The sequence below is a fragment of the Pantherophis guttatus genome, chromosome 4 (genome assembly GCF_059756535.1).
Source record: "Pantherophis guttatus breed Tessera chromosome 4, ASM5975653v1, whole genome shotgun sequence".
In the NCBI taxonomy this organism is placed as follows: domain Eukaryota; kingdom Metazoa; phylum Chordata; class Lepidosauria; order Squamata; family Colubridae; genus Pantherophis; species Pantherophis guttatus.
In genome coordinates this window covers 81,294,144-81,319,827 of record NC_142066.1, presented here as the reverse complement: position 1 = coordinate 81,319,827, position 25,684 = coordinate 81,294,144, and the positions used below count along the sequence as shown (strand labels likewise).

Sequence of the window (25,684 nt, the reverse complement as noted above, 5' to 3'; positions counted from 1 at the left end):
ATTAATTAATTAATTATATTTCTATACTGCCTTTCTCCCGTAGGACTCAAGGCGGTGTACAGTCAGGAAAAATATAGACACAAAAACATCATAAAATTGCTAATTAAAATTATTACTTAGTTTGGCCAATTAAATAAAACCCAGAATTAGATAACATTTAAAAAATCATTCACATGTTCGTATGTTTAGCCCCACCTGTTGGAACATCAGGGTCTTGAGGGCATGGCGGAAAGCACCGAGATCAGGGATATTCCGTATCTCCGGGGGCAGTTCATTCCAAAGGGTTGGAGCCCCCACAGAGAAGGCCCTCCCCCTGAGAGTCGCCAGTCGACATAATTTGACTGACGGTACCCTGAGTAGTCCCTCCCTGTGAGAACGAACTGGTCGGTGGGAGGCTATTGGTGGCAAAAGATGGTCTCGTAGGTACCCAGGTCCTAAGCATGGAGCGCTTTAAAGGTGATAACTAACACCTTGAATTGCACCCAGAAGACCACCGGGAGCCAGTGCAGCTCGCGTAGGAGAGGTGTTACATGGGCGTAACGAGCTGCACCCATAATCACCCGCGCGGCTACGTTCTGGACCAGTTGGAGCCTCCGGGTGCTTTTCAAGGGGAGCCCCATGTAGAGAGCATTACAGTAGTCCATATGGGAGGTAACTAGGGCATGAGTGACCGTGCGCAAGGCGTCCCGATCCAGAAAGGGACGCAACTGGCGGATCAGGCGAACCTGATAAAAGGCACCCCTGGCCACAGCCGTCAAATGATCTTCTAAAGATAACCGTGAATCCAGGAGGACACCCAAGTTGCAGGCCCTCTGTGTGGGGAGCAAGATCTCATCCCCAATTGTCAGTGATGGTACCAGCTGACTATACCGGGACGCCGGAAGCCACAGCCACTCAGTCTTGGAGGGGTTGAGTCTGAGCTTGTTTCTCCCCATCCAGATCCGCACGGACTCCAGGCAACGGAACATCACAGCAAGGGCATCATTGGGGTGGTCTGGGGTGGAGATGTATAGCTGTGTGTCATCAGCATACTGATGAACACTCACCCCAAAACCACGGATGATCTCGGCTAGCGGTTTTACATAAATGTTGAACAGAAGGGGTGAGAGGACTGACCCTTGCGGCACCCCACAAATAAGGTGCCTCGAGGTTGACCTCTGCCCCCCTGCCAACACAAACTTCGAACGGTCAGAGAGGAAGGAGGAGAATCACCGAAGCACGGTGCCCCCTATTCCTAACCCGTCCAGCCGGTGCAGTAAGATACCATGGTCGATGGTATCAAAAGCCGCTGAGAGATCTAATAGGACCAGGATAGAGGAGCAACCTCTGTCCCGAGCCCTCCAGAGATCATCCACCAATGCGACCAATGCCGTTTCCGTGCTGTATCGTGACCTGAAGCCCGACTGGAACGGATCCAGATAGACAACTTCATCCAGGTATCGGGGTAGTTGTCGTGCCACCACACTCTCAACAATCTTCGCAACAAAGCGAAGATTGGAGACTGGACGATAATTTGATAATATAGCTGGGTCCAGGGAAGGCTTCTTGAGGAGGGGCTTCACAACCGCCTCTTTCAAGGCGGCGGGAAAGACACCCTCACTCAGAGAAGCATTTATAATCCCCTGGAGCCAGCCTCGTGTAACCTCCCGGGAGGCCAGTACCAACCAGGAGGGACACGGGTCCAATAAACATGTGGCAGCGTTAAGCTTGCCCAGAATCCTCTCCACGTGCTCAGGAGCCACAGAGTCAAACTCTTCCCAGATAACGCTCTCAAGACCTGCCCCCGTCTCCTCCCCTGGATCTACCCAATTGGAGTCCAGGCCTTCCCGAATCTGAGCGACTTTATCATGCAGGAATTGTACAAAATCCTCAGCTCGACCCTTTAAGGGATCTTCCCGTACCCCCACCTGAAGTAGGGAGCGGGTCACCCTAAACAGCGCAGCTGGGCGGTTCTCTGCAGATGCAATAAGAGCGGAGAAGTAGTTAGACTTCGCCGCTCTTATCGCCACTAGGTAGGTCTTAATATAAGATCTCACCTGTGTTCGGTCAGATTCAGATCGGCTTGTCCTCCAATCGCTCTCCAGGCGTCTTTTCCGATGCTTCATCTCTCTCAGGTCCTCGGAAAACCAAGGACCTAGACGAGATCGGCATCGGGTCAGAGGCCGCAAAGGCACAACACGGTCCAAGGCCCCAGTAGCCGCCCTGTCCCAGGCGACCACCAGGTCCTCAGTCGAGTTGTGAGCCAGAGTCTCAGGAAATGGCCCAAGCTCCATCAGGAACCTTTCGGGGTCCATCAGGCGCCTGGGACAGAACCATTTGGTTGGTTCCGTCTCCCTGCGGTGGGTGGAAGTGACTTGAAAGTCCATGTGAAGGAGAGAATGATCAGACCATGACAAGGGCTTGATGTCTATATCCCCTATTCTTAGATCATTCAGCCACTGATCAGAGACAAAAATCAAGTCCAGAGTGTGATTCCCCAAGTGGGTGGGGCCTTGAACTACCTGGGTCAGGTCCATGGCCGTCATGGAAGCCATGAACTCCCGAGCCATCTCCGACATCTCACCAGCGGATGGCAGGTTAAAATCCCCCATAACAATAAGTCTGGGGGTTTCCACCGCCACCCCGGCTATAATGTCGAGCAGCTCAGGCAGGACCGCTGTTACGTGGCAGGGAGTCAGGTATGCAATCAGTAGGCCCATCTGAATCCCCTGACCCCACTTCACAAGGAGGGACTCACATCCGGCTATCTGAGGAACAGTGGCCTCCGTCGGGCAAAGACTTTCTCTAATGATTGCTGCCACTCCCCCACCCCTTCCCTGAGTCCTTGGCTGATGGAATGCACGGAAACCTGGCGGGCACATTTCCACAAGGGGAACTCCTCCCTCCTGGCCTAACCAGGTCTCCGTAATCCCTGCCAGGTCAGCACCCCCTCTGAAATAAGATCATGAATGAGGGGGGCTTTATTTACCACTGACCTGGCATTACATAACATCAGCCGTAGACCCAGGGTCTGAGACTCTGAACAACCCGGGAAATAAGCAGTGCTTTGGGGGTCGGAGTGGGCAATCGCTCGTAAACAACGAGTGCGCACTCCCGAAACATAATATGGCCCCCTGCAGCCGTCATATCTGCCCCTCCCACTTACTATACTAATGCCCATCGCTTCATCCCCCTGCATCCTTGTCAGATTTCTGTCCCCATCCTCCCCACCATGATTATCAGACCCATTACCCCTTTCAGTGGATTTATGGATCCCCCCAGATCCATTCCCACAATCCCTCCCAGAACCCCTTAAAATAGAACTTAAAGATTTATCTAAAAAACCCCAAAGCCGTCGGTTTTTTGCAAACCACCTCTCAGGGTTCCAAAACCCGTCCTCAAGGTGTGACATGTATATAAAACCCCCGTCCTGTCACGGGTGTGACATGTATATAATATAGGTATATAAAAACACGCCCTTAGTCAAATGCAACGATGTCAAAATTTGAAAGGAATCGGTGAAGAACTTTCGGAGACGTGCGGTTATGTACAAACGGACGTTTACATTTTTATTTATATAGATTTAATAACTGGGCTTTATTATTTTTACAAATAATTCAAGGTGGCAAACATATCCAATATACCTTCCTTCACCTATTTTCCTCACAATTTCAACAACCCTATGCATTACGTTGGGCTGAGAAAGCGACTGGTTCAACCTTTCACACAGCTGGCTTACATGGCTAAGGTAGAACTTGCTGGTACCTTAGCCACTAGACTGACCTGGCTCCCATTTTTATAACGATACTGATATCCAGATTTCCCCTCCTTGTAATTAATTGTATTTTCAACCATGAGTGTTTTGCTTGCAAATAAGACTTACTGCTTTGAGAACTAGGCTTGCAATTTTGCCTCATTGGATGGTAAAACAGAACTAGTTTGGTGGTGTAGTTAAGACATTACTAGACATTACTACTAGAAACTGGGAGAGTTCTAGTTCTGCTTTAGGTACAAAGTGACTAGGTGACTTTGTGCCTGTCACTCCAAGTACCAGTGAGAAGACACTGGCAAACCTCTTACAAAAGTCTTATCAAGAAAATTGCAGGTATGACTTGCAGTTGACATCGCAGGCTTCGTGGACGGTCTCCTTAGACCGCCAGCCCCGCGACTTTGTAAAAGCCGCTTTGACAGCGCAAATCGGCTGTCTGGCGGCTGAAAAATCTCCCCTTTGGGAAGACGAAGGAAAGGAGAGCCGGTGGGTGAGAGTAGAGCTCCCCAAAAGTCCTCTGGAATAATTCCAGAGGCTTGGAGGGTGAGAGCTCCCCAGTCAGCCCGCCAAGAAGCTCCGAATCCGGGACAACTCTGTGCAAACAGAGCTAGAAGCCGCGACCAATCCTGCTGTCAAAAGTGAGTTTGATTGATTACAAGCGCAGGCAGAGCGGAAACAGGAGAACAAGCCTTAAAGTAACAAAGCTTAACTCTGGACTTACATTCTTTCAAATTGAATTTCTTTGAGCTGGAGGCTGAAGATGGTGCCTTTGTTATGGGTGTGAGAGTGAAAGTCAGTAGCGAAAGTGCTTATTGAGAACTTCTGTGAGAATGGATTAAAGCTGCTGGAATTGAGAGCTTGTGGAGAAAAGACTATTTTGCCTGATAAATTAGAGACTATAAATTACAAACTTTTTAAAATTGTTCAAGGAACTCTGTGGCTTTGAAAGGAAAAAAGATCTTTTTTTTTTTAAAAAAAAGGCTTCTAAACAAGTTAAGCCAGGAGTTGTTAAAGGAGGGGGAGGTTCTCCAGTGGTGTCAGTAGTGACACAGAAAGCACAACTTCTGGCTGATTCACAGAGTCAGGAGGCTGCTCTTAATGATTTCAAAGATTTTATGAAAGAAGCCATGAATAGTCAAGCTACAGCAATGAAAGAAGCTATGAATAATCAAGTTACAGCAATGAATAATTTAACAGTACTTGTGGAAGGGAAATTAAAGAAAGTTGAGGAGGATATAAAGTCAATTAAAGAAGTGGTTGCAATAAAGCATGATGAAATAAGAGATAATATTGCTTATGCAGTATCAAGATTATCAACATTTGTTATTCAGCTGGATGAGAAAATGGAAGAAATTAATGAAGCCAATTTAAATTTGGAAAGCAAAATGGGAGATGTCATGACCAAAACAGAGAGAGTGGATGATGAATTGGTAACGTTACAATATAGATCCATGGAATTTGCCTTGAGATTGAGAGGCCTGAAAGAAAACAGCAAAGAAAATTTAAATGATATTTGTGCTGATGCTATTGCAGAGATAATTAAAGAAAGACCAGAAGATGTGGCAAGCCGAATTGATAAAATCTACAGGGTTAACTCCTGGCTGGCAAGACAAAGACAGCTGCCAAGAGATGTGGTGATTTATTTTACAACCAGGAGGATCAGAAATGATATTTTACAAGCTTCCTACAAGAATAAAGTTCAGGTGGCTGGGCAAGAAGTGGTGGTTTTGAAAGAGATCCCTCCAAAGATGTTGAGAAGTAGAAAGGACTTTGGCTTTTTGGTAAATGAGCTGAGAAATCAACAAGTGGCATGCAGATGGGACGTTCCAACTGGTCTAATAGTGACTTATAGTGGAGAAAGATACTGGTTAAACACAGTCTGGAAGGCAAAAGACTTCTATGTAAATGTTTTAAAGGCTGGATACCCACCCTCACCGGGGGTGGGGGTAGAAAGAAAATTGAGGTGATTCAACAAGAAAAAGATGGAAAGCAGATACAAACCTATGCTGAAGTTGCAGCTGGAGGAATCATCATGGAAGAGAATTTGGATCTTGGGGGCTTACCAACTCTGGAACCATCTAAGAAGGGAGAACCAAAAGTACAACGACTGATCCGATCAAGTTATAAACTTCAAGAACAACAGTTAAAAATGCAACAATCTCAAGATCTATCTCAAGAAGTTCAGAAAACAGAAGCGGGGGGGGGCTAGGCCGAAGAGTAAGGTGGAGGAGATCTTCAGCTGATGCTGAAGGCTAAAGATGGCAGCTAAATTTCTATCTTGGAATGTTAATGGCCTAAATTCACCACAAAAAAGAAAGAAAGTATTTCATTACTTGAAACAATTTAACAATGATGTTATTTGTCTGCAAGAAACACATATTAGGTTATTAGACCAAAAATATTTGATAAATTCAAGATTACATATACACTTTGTGGCATCAGCGCCAGAGAAGAAAAATGGGTTAGTTATATATGTAAAGAAAGGATTATCAGCTAATTTAATCAAGGCAGATGATCAAGGAAGGTATATTGCAATTGAATTATTAACACAGACTGGAAAAATGCTTTTAATTGGAATATATGCTCCTAATCAGCAACAAGACAAGTTTTATAAATTTTTACATACTAAAATAATACAATGGGATTATAAATCTTTTATATTAATGAGTGACTGGAATGGAGTAATAGACACACAGAAAGATAAAAGAAGTTTATCAAAGATTTCAACACGTGCAAAATTACTTAAATCTTTTTTTGATATGATGGAAGATATAGAACTGAGAGATATTTGGAGAGAACGCAATGTGGAGGAAAGAGACTTCACTTTTTTTTCTCATAGACATCAATCCTTCTCCAGGATTGATTTTATACTAACCACAAATGATTTTATTTCTAGGGTGAAGAAGGCAAAGATATGTCCAAGAATTTTAACTGATCATAGTCCGGTTTGGGTGGAATTTGAACAGGAGAGGGGAGAAAGAAGGCCTTGGAGATTAAATGAAAATTTATTTAGATATGAAGAAAATGTGAAAGAGCTTAAAAAACAAATGAAAGAATTTTTTGCTATTAATATGAACAAGGGTACCTCTATGGAAATGGTCTGGGATGCTAGTAAGGCTTATATGAGGGGTATAAGATACCCATATGGGCAAATCCCAGACATGCAATAGAAAATATAAGTATAGAGCAAAAAACAAAGGTGATTACTTATAAAGAGCTTCTTCTTTTCGAAAGGGGTAAGCTGCAATTGAAATCTTTAGATGTATTAAAAGAAGAAGGGATAATTTATACTTGATTTCAGTACGGTCAGCTTCAAGCTAGATGGAGGGAAGATCAAAAAATTGGTGTTATGCAAAATGAGGAAAATCTGGTGAAACAGATTAGAGATCAAAGTCAGATGCATATTAAAAGGTTGTATAATGCTTTATTGGAAATAGATTCAGAAACGGAATTGGTTAAGGGTTGTATGATAAAATGGGCACAAAACTTTCAGGAACCAGTGATGATGGAAACATGGGAAAAGATTTGAGTCAGAAATGTTAAATCTACGCAAGCACAAAATTTGAGAGAGAATTTTTATAAAATGTTTTATAGATGGCACTTAGATCCTAAAAAAATTATCATGTATGTACTCGAATTTGCAAGCTAAATGTTGGAGATGTGAATGTGATGATGCAACCTATTATCATATATGGTGGACCTGCAAAAAAATCAAGGCATTTTGGATAAAAATTTGGTGGGTGATGCAGAACATTCTAAAAAAAAGATTGAAATTTATTCCTCAATTGTTTCTACTAGGTATAATGACGGATTGTACAGTATTAGAGACTAAATTGATTTTGAACTTAATATCAGCAGCTAGGCTATTGGTAGCGTAATACTGGAAGACTTTTTGCCTACTATTGAAGAGTGGATACTGAAAGTAACGAACTTAGCAGAAATGGCGAAAATCTCAGCGTATTTGAAGGACTATACACAAAAAAGATACGTATCGGAATGGAGAAGATGGATTGATTATATTCAAAATAAGTATCAGACAAAATATCAAATAGCTTATGAATGAATGTCAAGTATTAGAAGTATTATGTTATCTATAGTGGAGTTAAGGTTTCAGGGGATGATTTAGTAGTCTAAGGATAGATAGGTTAATTTAGCTTATGATTGTTAACTGAAATACCTTGTATTTTGCTCTGGGAAGTTGGGGTGGTGGTGGGATGAGGGGAGTGAAAGGGTGGGGGAAATATTGGGGGGGGGAATCCTTTTTTCTTTCTGTAAAACTTTTCAATAAAAAAAAATTGCAGGTATTCGTCCAGGTAGTCACCAGAAGCCAATACTGATTTGCAGGCAAAAATAAACAAACAGAAGGGTAAGAGTAGTTAGAATAAGTTTCAAATAGTTAAGTTGCAATATTTTATGTTAGAATTTGTTAATTATGTTATCTTTGGATAAACTGTCTATATATCCATTTGCTTTCCAGCAATGGATTGATGTTGCAATATAAGTAGCTATTATAACTTAAGAGTCTTAACACAATAGACATATAAAAGACTTAAGAAATTTCAGAAATAAAAATTAAAAGATTTTACAGGTTGTCCTTCACTTATGACCGTTCGTTCAGTGATCATTCAGAATTACATTGGTCGTGAATGAAGACACTTAAAACCGATGCCTGAAGTTACAGCCATCGCAGTGCTTGGTAGCCCATTCACACTTACAATGGGCCACGGGGGTGTTGCAACTCCTTCCATCTGCCTACAATAGCTCCACCCCCCCCATCTATGCCCTTAAACACCTGTGAAGCTTCCACAGTGGGGCATGAACCAGGCACTTCCACCCCCATCCTCGACTGAACATTTGGAAGCCTTCATAGCAGGACACAATGCATGTGCCCCACAGGAAACTCCAAAGGAAAGCTCCGAATCTTCAGAAAACTAAATCCAGTCTAATTCCAAGTTCTTCTGAAGGAGAACTGCCGTGATGGCCTCATCACTGGCGTCGGCTTGGACTATGAAGGGCTGTTGTGACCCCGACTCCCGAGCTTGTCCTAACAGAGGAAGAAGACTCAGAAGGTGATGGGGAGGAACTGATAAGGCCTCCCTCTCCAGGACCCTCCTCTCTGGCAATGCCTCAGGTTCCATCCGAAGGCCAAGAGGAACAGCCTGGGATATGCCAGGAGGAAAGCATATCGGAACAACGATAGGGAGCGAGGATGATGAATCCTGGCTTGATCCCAGGCAGCGTCGGAGGGAGAAGCGTGCGCAGTAACGAAAGAGGCATGGGAGGGCCAGAGATTGAGCTGAGTCACTGAGCCACACCCCACAAGGAATAAAAGTGGGTGTGATTGCTCTTCAGGCTTTGTGACGGTCAAAGTTAAAAACCTGAGAGTCACATCGTGTTACCTGAAATCTGGCTTGTGCATATTTGGATTGGACTTTGGCGAACTATTGCATTGTGGATTACTTTTTGCTACTGAACCGGACTGAAAATAAACTCTCTCTTGCTTACTGTGAGTGAAAACTGACTTTGCAGGCATTTCGCAGTTTACTGCCAAAACTCTTATCTGCAAGGGTTTCTAGTCTGATTGCTTAATAAAATCTTGGCAGGTGTGCCTGGTTGTGTGTTTGCCTGTGTGGGGAAGGGGAACAGAACAAAGGCTGTTCTGGATTAGGGTGCCTGAGGATTGGCTCCTTGGCAAATAGGGCTTTCAGCACCCCGAATGCCCACTGGAATTCTAAAGTCCAGTTTAGGGGTTGTGGTTGCTGTGCCACCCTCTCAGTTTTTAATAGCTCAATGATGGGCAGGGCAATTTTAGCGAAGGAGAGAATGAATTGCTATAGAAGTTAGCAAACCACAAGAAGCTCTGAAGCTGTTTTCGTGTGCGAGGGGGTTGCCAGTCTAAGATCATTTTAACTTTAGCCGGGATCATTTCTGTGCCCTCGTTTGACACTCAGGTAGTCTAGGCTAGTCTTGTGGAATTCACACTTTGACAGCTTTACTTATAGTTTAGCAGCGAGTTTTCCCAGCACTTGGCACACCAATTTAATGTGCTCTTCTAGGGTCTCAGTGAAAATGAGAACATCATCCAGGTACACAAGGATCCCTTTATAGAGGTGCTCATGTAGCACCTTGTTTGTCAGTTGCATAAAGACTGGATGGGCCCCCTGCAACCCAAAGGGCGTCACTTTGAATTGAAAGTGTCCCCTAAGGGACAGTTGAAGGCGGCTTTCCACTCATCTCCTCCTTTAATTCACACCCAGTAGTATGCCTCTCGTAGGTCTAGCTTGGTGAACACCTTTCACTTGGCTAGGTGCGCCAGCATATCTTTCATGAGGGGGAGTATGTGTTTTTCACACATACAGCATTAAAATCTCTAAAATCCATGCAGAGCCTCATGGACATATTTTTTTTTTTTTCTTTAAAGAGGACTTGGGCAGCCATTCTGGATTTTGCCAGCTATATGAACCCTCGGATTAGTTTGGTGTTGATGTACTCCCTCAGTTCTCTCATCTCATTGGGGGTCATGGAGTACATCTTGGGCTTGGGTAGTTTTGCCCCCGGTACGATTTCTATGGCGCAGTTGGGGGGAGGGCGGGGAATGTGTTGCAATCCTCACTGAACATCCTCACTAAGTCCCAGTATTCTCTGAGCAACCGGGGAGTGCCTGGGGGCTGCTGTGAGGCTTCACTTAGTGCTGTTCAGTCATTGGCCAGCTCCTTCCACAGCAGCATTGGGAGGGGGAGGGGGCCTATTCTCAGTTTCTGTAGCTACCTTTCCAGGAGATGGTGGGGCCCCATTTATCCATTTATGCCAGACCCAGAATCACTGCTTCTGTCATTTTTGGTGCCACTACGAATTGGATCAGTTCCAGTGTCAGCCCATCTCTAATTTCAGGGGCTCGTTTAGGAGTGTGGCTGGGGCTCCTCCTCCTATTAGTGACCCATCAACTTGCTTGAAGCTTATGGGGTTGGCTACAGGCTTTGTCCTGGTTCATAGCTTCAGGACTGTGGGCAGACTGATCAGATACCGGGTGCAGCCCATGTTAATTATTCCTTCTGCTTCCCCCCCCCCCCGCCCCTGTCTTGGATACCACTAGCCTTGACTGAATGGTGAAGGGATGGATGGTAACACCATTGGATTGTCCTCGCCACCATCATCGCTGTTGTAGGCTGCTGGCATCTGGGTCTCCGGGATGGGAGTTCCCACTGAAGGGAGATCTCGATGGTTTGACGGGCAAATTTTCCCTTCTCCATAGTTTTTCATGGAGGCTTTTTCAGCTTGGCCAACTCAGGTCTTTGCTTGTGGGATGGGGATGGGGCCAGGCACTCAGCCTCTTGGTAGCCTTGCTGGCCGCATTGGAAGGTTTTAATCATGGAAGTTCTCCTCGGCTGCTCTTCTGCTTGGCCAATGGAGCTCGAGATCCATGTCCACTGCCACTTGTGGATTCGTTTGGGAACTCCTTGGCAGATGCAGGTATGAAGTAGCTCCTTGTCCAATCTTTCTTTTAAAAAATAGACCAGGAACTGCTCAGGCCATTGCTGTAGTTTTCCACAACTCTCCTGAACTCTTGGACATACTCTGGCTGAGAAGCTCCTCTGTTTCATCCCCTTGATTTCCTTCTCGGCTTCCTGGACTTGGGATTCATCTTTGAATCTGGCCCTCAGCTCCTGCAGGAAAACATTGACGTTTGCCAGCTCTGGTGTGTCCTCATATAGTTGGGACACCCACTCTGCTGCTTCCCCCATTAGGTTGTCAGTGATGGCCTGGACTATCGCTGTGTCATGGGGGTAGTTGCTTCTGTATTCATCAATGTGGAGCCATGGCCCGTTCAGGTAGAACATTAGCTTGTCTGGGTCTCCATTGAAGGTAAGTATGAAGCTTGGTGGAGCAACCCATGCTGGTGGTACGGGTAGGTGTCCACTGCACTTGGAACCAGCCATGCCCCAGGTGGTACTTGAAAATTCGGTAGGAGCCGACTTCCGGTTTGGCGCCGCAGCAATTCAGTTGGGGAAATGACAGGGCTCTGATGAGCCCCATGAAAACCCCGACTGTCGAACCGCTGCCAACAGTTCTGTGGACTGAACCTGTCCTGTAGGGACAGGAGAAAGAGAGGGACATCTTGGACGGCCGAGAGGAACAGGCAAGTTCCTCGGAGGCCAGAGGAAACCCTCTGAGCCGGTGGCAGGGGTGTGACAGCCATGGCGACTGCCTCGAAGCTGGGGCAAACCAGAGAAGCACTGTGCAGGAGGAAGAAAGAAGAAAAGAGCGAAGGGTTCGGCAGCCACATGAGTGACACCAATCCAGGCGGGAAAAATGGTAGAACATGGACCTTTACAAGTAACCCCATAGCCTTAAATAGCGGCTATGGATCTGTGGGGTAAGAAGATCTAGTAAAATAATTTGCAGGAGGAAAAGACCCATCAAGGAGCTTAATGTATTACGGACCAATTTGGAATAATCTGCTTATTGAAACAAATTAGAAAATTGAGAAAATTTTTTAAAAAATTGGAATAGATTACTCTTGGAGAAAGAAAAAAGAAAAAAGCGATAAATAGGAACCTGATAACTTTAAAAACTAAAAGAACAGAGACAAACGGATGATCACATAATTGACAAAATGGAGAATTGCTGTGACTAAGTGAAAGTGTGAATTGTAGATTGCTTTCAGCTTGAAAGAGAAACAATGTGTTTTGTTACTTAAATTGGATTACTTTGAAAATAACCAAGGGTTTTTGACTTTGGGGATGAGAAGCGTTAATTTGGAGTTTTAACATTTTTGGGAAATTAAAGAAGAGAGACAAACATATGGTTACATAATAGCTATAAAATGGGGATTGCTGTGACTAAACGGAATGTGGATTGCAGAGTTCCTCCTTCTGTTTGGAAAAGAAACACTTTGAACTGTTATCTACTTTGGATTACTTTGAAACCAACTATAGACTTTTGGATTTTGGATTTTGGAGATTCCTATTCTGTCTTTGGGTGATTCTACAAAGAAAGAAGAAATACACTCGATTTATTAAAATCGAAACTAACTGGCTTAACAACAAAAGGTGTGGCGCAGGAATAAAAGAAAGGGAATTGATGGATTTTACAAGGAGCAGAGGTTACAAAAGAATTAAAGTGATATATGGAGTTTCTAATATGGAAATATGGATCTTGAAGTCAAACAGGTGAGATCTTATATTAAGATCTACCTAGTAGCGATAAGAGCGGCGAAGTCTAGCTACTTCTCCGCTCTTATTGCATCTGCAGAGAACTGCCCAGCCGTGCTGTTTAGGGTGACCCGCTCCCTACTTCAGGTGGGGGTACGGGAAGATCCCTTACAGGGTCGAGCTGAGGATTTTGTACAATTCCTGCATGATAAAGTCGCTCAGATTCGGGAAGGCCTGGACTCCGATTGGGTAGATCCAGGGAAGGAGACGGGGGTAGGTCTTGAGAGCGTTATCTGAGAAGAGTTTGACTCTGTGGCTCCTGAGGACGTGGAGAGGATTCTGGGCAAGCTTAACACTGCCACATGTTTATTGGACCCGTATCCCTCCTGGTTGGTACTGGACTCCTGGGAGGTTACACGAGGCTGGCTCCAGGGGATTATAAATGCTTCTCTGAGTGAGGGTGTCTTTCCCGCTGCCTTGAAAGAGGCGGTTGTGAAGCCCCTCCTCAAGAAGCCTTCCCTGGACCCAGCTATATTAGCAAATTATCGTCCAGTCTCCAATCTTCGCTTTGTTGCGAAGGTTGTCGGGAGTGTGGTGGTGCGACAACTACCCCGATATCTGGATGAAGTTGTCTATCTGAATCTATTCCAGTCGGGCTTCAGGTCACGATACAGCCCGGAAACGGCATTGGTCGCTTTGGTTGATGATCTCTGGAGGGCTCGGAACAGAGGTTGCTCCTCTAGCCTGGTCCTATTAGATCTCTCAGCGGCTTTTGATGCCATCGACCATGGTATCTTACTGCACCGGCTGGAGGGGTTAGGAATAGGGGCACCGTGCTTCGGTGGTTCTCCTTCTTCCTCTCTGACCATTCACAGTTTGTGTTGGCAGGGGGCCAGAGGTTGACCTCGAGGCACCTTTATTTGTGGGGTGCCGCTAGGTTCAGTCCTCTCACTCCTTCTGTTCAACATTTATGTAAAACCGCTAGCCGAGATCATCCGTGGTTTCGGGGTGAGTGTTCATCAGTATGCTGATGACACACAGCTATACATCTCCACCCCAGACCACCCCAATGATGCCCTTGCTGTGATGTCCCGTTGCCTGGAGGCCATGCGGATTTGGATTGGGAGAAATAAGCTCAGACTCAACCCCTCCAAGACCGAGTGGCTGTGGCTTCCGGCGTCCCGGTATAGTCAGCTGGTACCATCACTGACAATTGGGGATGAGATCTTGCTCCCCACACAGAGGGCCCACAACTTGGGTGTCCTCCTGGATTCACGGCTATCTTTAGAAGATCATTTGACGGCCATGGCCAGGGGTGCCTTTTATCAGGTTCGCCTGATCCGCCAGTTGCGTCCCTTTCTGGATCGGGATGCCTTGTGCACGGTCACTCATGCCCTAGTCACCTCCCGTATGGACTACTGTAATGCTCTCTACATGGGGCTCCCCTTGAAAAGCACCCGGAGGCTCCAACTGGTCCAGAATGTAGCCGCGCGGGTGATTATGGGCGCAGCTCGTTGCGCTCATGTAACACCTCTTCTACGCGAGCTGCACTGGCTCCCGGTGGTCTTCCGGGTGCAATTCAAGGTGTTAGTTATCATCTTTAAAGCGCTCCATGGCTTAGGACCTGGGTACCTACCTACCTGGGTCTTTTGCCACCAATAGCCTCCCACCGACCAGTTCGTTCTCACAGGGAGGGACTACTCAGGATACCGTCAGTCAAATTATGCCGACTGGTGACTTCCAGGGGGAGGGCCTTCTCTGTGAGGGCTCCAACCCTTTGGAATGAACTGCCCCCTGAGATACGAAATATCCCTGATCTCTGTGCTTTCCGTTGTGCCCTCAAAACCCTGATGTTCCAACAGGCGGGGCTAAACATATGAACATATGAATGTTTTTAAAATGTTATCTAATTTTAGGTTCTATTTAATTGGGCCAAACTATGTTATAATAATAATTTTAATTAGCAATTTTATGATGTTTGTGTATATATTTTTCTTGACTGTACATCGCCTTGAGTCCTACGGGAAAAAGGCGGTATAGAAATATAATAAATAAATAAATAAATAAATAAATAAATAAATAAATAAATGATAAGATGCTGGAAATCAGCCAAACAATAGTTGGAGGTACGGAGGAGATTATGCTGGAAATCAGCCAAAATAATAATATGCTGGAAATCAGCCAAACAATAGTTGGAGGTATGGAGGAGAATATGCTGGAAAGCAGCCAAATAATAGTAGGAGATATGGAAGAGGATATGGATTTTGGGATAAATCTGTGTAAAATGAAATGCGTAATAGATGATAAACGTGAGAAAATTAAAGCTAAAGTGATAAAGTCTAAGATTTAAAGATTTGATTAAATGGGTCTAGAGATTAAGAAATATGGATAGAATTTTGTTCTATAAATTGAAATAAAAATAGAGTTGTATTTAATTTGAAAATAAGATTTGTGGTGATAAAATTGTAAGGTAAATAATTAGATTAAGAGGTTAGAATAGTTTTTTTAAGATTAATGTTTTGATATTGAGGTTAAAAGATAAAAATGAGTTAAGTTTATTTGGAAATTAAATTCATGGTGATATTATGGTTTAGATTAAGAATTCATGTTAAAAAATTTATGTTTTGATTTTTAATTTTAAAAGATGTAATGGAAAATTGTGAATGGAGCTGGTTAAAGAAATGTAAGCAATTGTACCTATCTATGACCTGATCGAGGCTTCGTTCTTGAAAGATATATTTTATGTTTATGTTTGAAAAAATAAAAAAAAATATTTTAAAAAAAGAAAGAAAATTTAGTGGGAGCTGAGGTTGGCTTGGCAGGCTGACTGCTCTCTGGTGTCTTTGTGGGGTTGACTATGTCAAAGGAAGTAGTGGAGGGCTAGTCACCTGGGACGCTGCGAGGGTAGACTGGCCCCTCTGGGGAAGGAATAATCCTGAGCTTGACTGCGCTAAAAGAAGCAGCAGAAGACTGGCTGATCAGGATGCTGAAGTGCTAGATCTGTCCCACTGAGGAGGGAACATCAAAATTGGCTGGTTCAAGACTAACCCCGTGTGTTCGGGTCAGTGCGAATGCCCCATGCTGCCTAGGCTCAGCCGGTCGGACCTTTCCGGCAACTCCTCCAAGGTCACACCACAGTTTAGTATCTCTGGAGTCACTCAGGTCCAGCGGCCACGTCACCCTCCACTCGAGGATTGACCTTGACTCTCTGGTTGAGGTCATGGGATGATCCCTCACCAGCTCCTGGAATGAGCCTTGGCCACCAAGGTCCTTCTGCACCTGGTCTCCAGAGACAGGCCACTTGGTACAGACTTTGGGCTGGGCACCCACCTGGCACACTATCTATGCCACTGCCTCTACCAACCGTTGGTTATCCAGGGGGGGTCCTGCTGGCTTCCCAGGGACCCTCCGCAGGCTTCTGCAGTCTCGTCCCATTTCTTCTCCATCTCATCTTCCCTGAGTCTTCCTGCTCCCAGGGTAGACCAGGTAGCAGCCAAGGCTCAGGACCCCAGAGAGCTGCTCTAGTCGGAGTGGAAAATTAGCAGAGTCGGTTTAATGTCAGAGTTCCAAGTAATACACCTATATACAAGCAAAACTCCGAGGCAGGTAAATTCCCACGGTTTTTACCTAATTAAAAGTAAAAAAAAATTCTCCTTCCCCAATCAATCAGTCACATGGTCCAATTAAGATGCCACCCGGTTGTCTTGTAACGTCATTTCTCCCCTCCCTCTCTCTCTTAAAATATTAATCTTTTAATAGACCTAATGTATATTGCATATGTTTTATTTGTAAAGAACATTCTTCTCCTGGCATCAAAGTTTTACAATTAGTATACAGAGAGTCCTCAATTTACAATCACAATCAAGCCCAGAATTTTACGTGTAAGTCATTGTAGTTATAAAGTGTGATCACGTCACTCAACAATTTGAGCTCTTCCTGTTGTGGTCATGTCTCGGAGTGGGGGAGGCCTGGCACCCACCTGCACATGGAAATGTGCCATGTGCTGAGAAGTATCAGCCAGACAAGCCCACTGGTGTGCAGACCTCTCCACACCAAGGTCCACCTATTGTTCTGTTGCCTCACTCCATCCTGCATGGATTCCATATTCCTGTGATGGTTTGGAAAGCTCCTTCTCCAAATTGCACAATTTACAAACAGTCATGAGATCAATGGTATTTAATAGTGTTTTCTCCTTCAGAGAAGAAAACACTAATAAAGCCAGCATTCTGAAAGGCTCAAAATGCTGAGATACAGAGCCTTTAGCTCCGGGGTTTCAAACTCAAGGCCTGTGGGCCGGATCTGGCCCATGGGGTGCTTAGATCTGGGCCGCAGGGCCAGCCGGGAAAAAGCAAAGGACTGGCCCGCATTGCCTCTGTTAGTGAAAATGGTTTTTTTGTTGTGCTGCATGCAGGAGAATGGAAGTGGAAAGCAGGTTAGTGAGGGAGTTCTGTTTGCTCTGGAATGGGGTGGAAGTGAAGATTTTGCATTATGATTGCTCATAAGTAAATAAGAACCAGGAAAAGAGTAATGGAAAAGAGTATTTTTTTTTTGTTTGATGTATGAAGGATCAAAGACTCAGCCATTATAATTCTACATTCCTTGTTTACAAAAATCATATCAAAATTTAGAATGAAATCCACTGGGAGCCATCTCATATAACACAGGCTCTGAGTCACTCTAACCAAAAAGTGTTTATCAATAGAAGAAAATATTTGTAGCTCAGGGTTGAACTGTGAGGTCCTTGATGTTGTCTGAGCTTGATGGTTTTTTTGCTGGTATTTCCTTACCAAACTAGGTAACATCATCAGTAATAGAAGGGAGTAGAGTTTGCTCTTATTTTCATATACTAGTGGCTTTCCTTGTCAAGTGTTGATCAGTTGCTTCATAAAAAGTGTTTTGATTGGTGCTGGGTCTCTACAGCCTCAGGCAGAGAAGGGCTATTCTGCACCCCTCCCTCAAATGTTCTTTAAAATACAGAGTTTCCCAGCGTTCCTTTAGGAACCTCCAAGATGTAAACTGGTTACTCATCCTAAAATTCCTCTTTACCTGGAGCTTCAAAATTTGCTGTTTGGTGGGAAGGTGTGTAGCTAAAAGTCAATCTACGTTTAGTCTTCATCTGACTTTGGGGATATTTCTTCATAACCAAACAAAAGTGTATTTTATGTGCAGGTCACACCCCTTGCTTGCTGGATCTGGATGTCACAAAGCAAAGCCCACATTTTGTAATTAACCTACGTGCCCCATTTTGGCTGGCGGAGTGCTGCAGGAGGCTGAGTGCTGTCATGCCCACGCCCACCCTGGCCACACCCTCTGGCCCTCCGAGGTCAAACACAACCCTGATGCAGCCCTCAATAAAATTGAGTTTGACACCCCTGCTTTAGCTTTTCTTCAGAATCACCCTCTTTTGCTAGCATCCTTTTCTTCTCAGAATCTGCTCAGAAACATTCAAAGTGCCAGCTTCGTTAACATTTTCCATCAGATTTGAGGTCCTTTTCTTTCTCCTGCATGGAGAAGAGGGAAAATCTCTTGGTGCAAGATTTGAAATCTATTGTTGAGGAACACATCTGGAACTGTCTGACCCTTCCCTGTCAGTTTCTTCAGAAGCTGTCAGAAGAGACTGCAAATGTGATCGCATAATCACAGGGTGCCTTGCAACAGGTGGGAGAGGCGAACAGGTTGTCAAGTGCCTGAAATCCAGACATGAGCCTTTTATGAATTATTTTGGGTGGTGCAGTGCAAAGCAATTTTTCAGCACCACCCAAAGTAATTCAATATTATTATTAGATTTTTATCCCACCTTTGTCATATTAACTCGGGGGTGTGACATTCCTAATGCTCCTGCTTCCTGTTTTCCCTACATCAACAATAGGTTGGGCTGAGAAAAAGTGACTGGCATAAAGTCTCACAGCCAGATTTCATGCCTATGGCAGGCCCAGTACTTGGTTTCTAGGCCAACATTTTAACCACACTAAATTGGCTCTTCAGTAAACATCAGGGTTCTGTTGCCTATCAGTACCTTCCCCTTTTCTCAAGATGTTTCTTAGGCATCGGGACATGATAGCTCAGTGGTTAAGATGCTGAGCTTGTCGATCGAAAGGTCGGCAGTTCAGCGGTTCAAATCCCTAGTGCCGTGTAATGGGGTGAGCTCCCGTTACTTGTCCCAGCTTCTGCCAACCTAGCAGTTTGAATGCATGTAAAAAATGCAAGTAGAAAAATAGGGACTACATTTGATGGGAAGATAACAGTGTTCCGTGCTCCTTTGGCATTTAGTCATGCCGGCCACATGACCACAGAGACGTCTTCAGACAGCGCTGGTTCTTTGGCTTTGAAACGGAGATGAGCACTGCCCACTAGAGTCGGGAACAACTAGCACATATGTGCGAGGGGAACCTTTGCCTTTACCTTTCTTAGACATCTTGTCAGGATATCCAATCAATCCATTAAAAAGAAAAACAACCATCAGATAGATCAGCAGTTCTCAACCTGGGGGTCGTGACCCCTTTGGGGGTCGAACGGCCATTTCACAGGGGTCGCCAAAGTCCTCTCTCGCCCCCCCCCCCATGCCTTCACTTACCCTCACTCTCTGCTCTGTTGGATCGCCAGCCGTTCGCTTACCCCACCCACTCCCAATCTATTGCTGCCTCCTGAATCCCAGCTGATGGCTAGAGGAAAAAAAACTGTTTAAATACTTGCCGCCTGGCTTCAAAGGGCCGCCCTCTAGCCAGTAGTGGGATTCTGCCGGTTCTAGGAGGTTCGGCCAACCGTTTGTTAAATTGCTGGCTTGCCCCGCCCCTCCGCACCACTATTTATTGCCAATAAATAGTGGTGGGCGAGGGGCGGGCGAGCCAGCAATTTAACAAATGGTTCGGTGTTTTTTTGTAATTTTATTGGCCCGCGGAGCTTCAGCATAGGCTAATTAGCTCTTGATTAGATCGGCTCCCGACTCTCAGCTGTTTTGCTCAGGGCTCTACTGCTTGCTAGAGCAGATTTTTTTCCCCTAGCTATGCTGAAAAACGAAACTGAAAGTAAAGCAGGCTGTTGGCTTTGCTGTTGCTGCAACGTTGGAACATTAGGCAGGCAGATTTTTTTTCTTTTTCCTCACCAAAAAAAGTAGGTGCAAACAATGGGAAATTTAGGGAAAAAGAGGAGAGTTCAAGATTTTAAAACACAAAAGAAAAAAAGCTCTATTTAACTAGGGAATTGTAATATTTAGTTTAGTTTAGCGTAGCGTAGCGTAGCGTAGCGTAGCGTAGCGTAGCTTAGCGTAGCTTAGCGTAGCTTAGCTTAGCTTAGCTTAGCTTAGCTTAGCTTAGCTTAGGTTAGCTTAGCTTAGCTTAGCTTAGCTTAGCTTAGCTTAGTTTAGCTTAGCTTAGCTTAGCTTAGCTTAGCTTAGTTTATTTCTATACCGCCCTACTCCCGAAGGACTCAGGGCGGTGCACAGCCAAACAATAAAACACATACATACAAAAATTAAAAATAGAATTAAAATCAAATTAAATAGTTTTGGCCCAGACAAATTAAAACCCCAAACTATTTAAAACCAATTTTAAAATTTGAATATATAAAATACTAAAAGATATTAAAAATTAAAAATCTTTTATAAAAGAGAGAGAAAATTAGGCCAGGCCCGCCTGGTGAAATAATAAGGTCTTTAGAGCGCGGCGGAAGGTGCGCAGATCCGGGATCCTCCGTATCTCCGGGGGGAGCTCGTTCCAGATAGTAGGTGCCCCCACAGAGAAGGCTCTCCCTCTGGGGGCCGCCAGTCGGCATTGTTTGGCCGACGGCACCCGGAGGAGCCCCTCTCTATGGGAGCGTACCGGCTGGTGGGAGGCTATTGGTGGTAGTAGGCGGTCCCGCAAGTACCCAGGTCCTGAGCCATGGAGCGCTTTAAAGGTGGTAACCAAAACCTTGAAGCGCACCCGGAAGACCACCAGGAGCCAGTGCAGCTCGCGCAGGAGGGGTGTTACGTGGGAATGCCATGTTGCCCCCATTACCACCCGCGCGGCCGCACTCTGCCAGTTGGAGCCTCCAGGTGCTCCTCAAGGGGAGCCCCATGTAGAGAGCATTGCAATAGTCCAGGCGGGAGGTGACAAGGGCATGAGTGATCGTGCATAATGAGTCCCGATCCAGAAAGGGACGCAACTGGCGGATCAGGCGAACCTGATGAAAAATCCTCCCGGTCATGGCCGTCAAGTGCTCTTCTAAAGACAGCCGTGAATCCAGGAGGATGCCCAAGTTGCGCGCCCTCTCCGTGGGGGCCAATGATTCGCCCCCAATAGTCAGTGATGGCACCAACTGATTATATCGGGACGTCGGAAACCACAGCCACTCGGTCTTGGATGGGTTGAGCCTGAGCCTATTCCTCCCCATCCAGATCCGCACGGCCTCCAGGCACCGGGACATCACTTCAAGGGCATCGTTGGGGTGGTCTGGGGTGGAGATGTACAGCTGGGTGTCGTCAGCGTACTGGTGGTACTTCACCCCAAAACCACGGATGGTCTCGCCCAGCGGCTTCACATAAATGTTGAACAGGAGGGGCGAGAGGACTGACCCTTGCGGCACCCCGCATATGAGCGGTCTCGGGATTGACCTCTGCCCCCCTGTCAACATAGACTGCGACCCATCAGAGAGAAAGGAGAAGAACCACTGCAACACAGTGCCTCCCACCCCAACTCTTTCAACTGGTGCAGCATGATACCATGGTCGATGGTATCAAAAGCCGCTGAGAGATCTAACAGGACCAGGACAGAGGAGCATCCCCTGTCCTGAGCCCTCCAGAGATCATCTACCAACGCGACTAATGCCGTTTCCGTGCTGTACCCAGGCCTGAAGCCCGACTGGAACGGATCTAGATACGTCGTTTCATCCAGGTGCTGGGGGAGCTGTTGCGCAACCACACTCTCAACAGTCTTTGCCATGAAGCGAAGGTTGGAGACCGGACGATAGTTTACCAACATTGCCAGGTCCAGGGAAGTTTTCTTGAGGAGAGGCCTCACCACCGTCTCTTTCAAGGCAGCGGGAAAGTCACACTCACCCAACGAAGCATTTATAATCCCCTGGAGCCAGCCTCGTGTCACTTCCTGGGAAGCCAGTACTAACCAGGAAGGACACGGGTCCAATAAACAAGTGGTCGCGTTCAGTCTGCCCAGAATCCTGTCCATGTCCTCAGGGGTCACAGGATCAAACTCATCCCAGATAACATTCTCAAGACCTGTCCCTGTCTCTCCCTCTGAGACTACCCAGTCGGAGTCCAAATCTTCCAGAATCTGAGTGATTTTGTCATACGGATACTGGACAAAATCTTCAGCTCTACCCTCCAAGGGGTCCTCCCACGCTTCCTGATGGAGCAGGGAGCGAGTCACCCTAAAGAGGGCGGCCAGGTGGTTATCTGATGATGCAATAAGAGCGGCAAAATAGCTACATTTCGCTGCTTTTATCGCCACTAGGTAATTCCTAATATGGGATCTTACTAGTGTCCGGTCAGATTCAGAAAGACTGGCCCTCCAACTACTCTCTAGGCGTCTTTTCCGGCGCTTCAACTCCCTCAGCTCCTCGGTAAACCAAGGAGCCAATTGAGATCAGCGCCAGGTCAGAGGCCGCAAAGGCACGACCCGATCCAGAGTTCCAGCAGCCGCCCTATCCCAGGCGGCCACTAGGTCTCCAGTCGAGGCGTGTGCCAGAGCCTCAGGAAATGGCCCAAGCTCCATCTGGAATCTGTCAGGTTCCATCAGGCACCTGGGGCGGAACCATCTTACTGGCTCCGCCTCCCTGTGGCGGGGTGCAGCAGTTCGAAGGTCGAGACGAAGGAGAGAGTGATCTGACCATGACAAAGGCTCGGTAACTATATCCCCTATCTCAAGATCCCTCAACCACTGTCCAGAGACAAAAACCAGATCCAGCGGGTTTCCCCCTGTGTGGGTAGAACCATGAATTAACTGGGTCAAGTCCATAGCTGTCATGGAAGCCATGAACTCCCAAGCCATTTCAGACATCTCACCCATGGACGGCAGGTTGAAATCCCCCATGACCATAAGCCTAGGGGTATCAACCGCCACCGCGGCGATGACGTTGAGTAGCTCGGGCAGGGCTGTTGCCACGTGGCAGGGAGCCAGGTACGTGATCAGCAAACCCATCTGAACCCCATGACCCCATTTCACAAAAAGGGATTCACAGCTGGCCGTCTGAGGAACAATGGCCTCCCTCGATCTCAGACCTTCTTTAATAATAACCGCTACCCCCCCCCCACCCCTCCACTGTGACCTCGGCTGATGGAATGCTTGGAAACCTGGCGGGCACATTTCAACGAGGGGAACCCCTCCTCCTGGCCCAATCAGGTCTCCGTAATACCTGCCAGGTTCACACACCCCCCTCATCTCAATAGTATCTCAATAGTAATAATTGAGATACTATTAATTGTATATTGTGTTGAAAGCAGAAATGGTTAAGTTGTGGTTTGGAGGAATATATGGGGGAAATTATTTGGTTTATTATTATTGGTAAATATAATTAATTGATTTGTAAGAAATTGGATTGCATGGAAATAATTGGAATATTCATGTTCATATTGATTAATATACAAAAAAGATAGTTATATAACATTGATTTATATTAAAATGTTGAATTTATATTAAACAACTGTAATATTACATAATTAACCAATGTGAGGATGGATATAAAAATAGATGACAATGGGAAGGGGTATAGTATAGAATAGAAGGGAAAAATTGAATTTGATTAAGATTAGAGATGAGGATGAAGGGTAATACTGGTTTTTTACAAAAATAGATGAGGAATAAATATGGCAAAAAGGAAATATAGAAATTGTAAATTTAATTGAAATGACTAAACACTGTTTAAATTTGTGAACCGGCCAAATACTCTGTTCAAAGAAAATACATTGTATATTTGTATGTGTGTTTCTAATTATTGTTATTTATTCATATTTGTTCTCTTTTATTCTTTAAAGTTTAATAATTCATTCTTTATCTTAATATCTTTATATTTGTTTGGGTTGGCTTTCTTCCCTTTCATCTTTTTTATTGTACAGCAATCTTTCTCCTCAAACCTACCACTTCTCTCTTTTCTTTCCTTCTTACTTTCTCTTCCTCCCCCTCTTCTTCTCCTCCCTACTTCCTCTTCTTTCTCCTTCTCCTCCTCTCTTCCTCCCTCTCTTACCCTCACTCCTACTCTAATTTCCCTTCCCTTCCTTCATCCCTCTCTATTGCTGTATCCTTTTATGCATATGGACTACTCAGAAGGCTGAAAAAGTTATTTCTGACTGGTCCTCACACTTTTGACCAGTCCTCGAACTTACGACTGTCCTCACATTTTACATTTTTGCCCTATCTTGTCACCATGGTGAAGAGAAGCAGTTGTGAAATGAGTGACACGGTTGTTAAGAATGCTACAATGGGCATAAATGATGACCAGTCATAAGTGCGAAGACCGGTCAAAAGTGCGAGGACCTGTCAGAAATCACTTTTTTCAGCCCTCTGGGTAGTCCTTTTGTGCATATGGACTACTCAGAGAGCTGAAAAAGTTATTTTTGACTGGTCCTCGCACTTTTGACCAGTCCTCGAACTTACGACTGTCCTCACATTTTACTTTTTTTGCCCTATCTTATCACCATGGTGAAAAGAAGCAGTTGTGAAATGATGACATGGTTGTTAAGAATGCTGCAGCGGCATAAATGTGAGGATGGTCATAAGTGTGAGGACCAGTCAAAAGTGTAAGGACCTGTCAGAAATGACTTTTTTCAGCCCTCTGAGTAGTCCCTATACACATAGCCATGGCCACCCAGTCACATGACCAGCTAGTCACGCCCACCCAGTCACATGACCTCCAAGCCACGCCCACAATATAAGCCATGCCCACAGAATCGGTAGTAAAAAAATTTAGAACCCACCCCTGGTTGGGGGTCACCACAACATGAGGAACTGTATTAAAGGGTCACGGCATTAGGAAGGTTGAGAACCACTGAGATAGATGGATTGAGGCGTCCAGAGGAAAGTGATGAAGTAGAAGAAGAATTTTGCTTTACCAGCCTGTCTGCTGTGTAGCAACCTCCTTAGCTGAACTGCTGGAAACCATCTCAGGGTTAGCAATGGAGTTTAACTGGGGGTCTTCAATGTGCTATTCCTGGGTTTAGCCTCAAGCGGACCAGGAGTCCAGGACAACCTGGCAGGTATGGGCTTATCCAGGTCATCCATGGCCCAACTCAAGACAGTGGTCATACTACAAATATGATCATCTTGTCAGAGCAATAGCAACATAATTTCATGACCTTTCTAGGAAAGGTAGTGGCTTTGCAACTCTAGAGGATCCTGGATGAAACAGATTATCTAGATGCTTTTTGGTCAGGTTTCAGGCCCAGTCAAGGGATAGAAATAGCATTGGTTGCACTTGTCAATGATCTCTGAGGAGAGCAGAATGAATCCATCCATCCTTGCTCTCCTTGGCCTCTTGGCAGCTTTCAGTACTATCGACCATGGTACACTTTTGGACTAATTGTGGGACTTAGGGCTGAATGTTGCAGTGCTGCAGTGGTTCAGTTCCTTTCTCTGGCCAGTTCCAATTAGTGTTGATAAGGAGCAAGAAGTCTAGCTCACAGCCATTCCTCTTGGGTATTCTCTCCATTTTAATATCTACATCAGGGGTGTCAAACTGGATTTCTTCAAGGGCTGGATCAGCATTGTAGTTCTCCGCGGGCCATGTGTGTGGGGAGCAGGTGGAAGATGGGACGGACACCTACAGCACCCTGCCGGTCAAAATACAATTTGCCCCG

General features: G+C 45.4%; 1 protein-coding gene across 7 annotated transcripts in view; it reads left to right on the top strand.

The window, feature by feature from the left end:
* SEPTIN7 (septin 7) overlaps positions 1–25,684 on the top strand; it is a 148,687-nt gene that overhangs the window by 12,956 nt on the left and 110,047 nt on the right. The window lies entirely within an intron of this gene.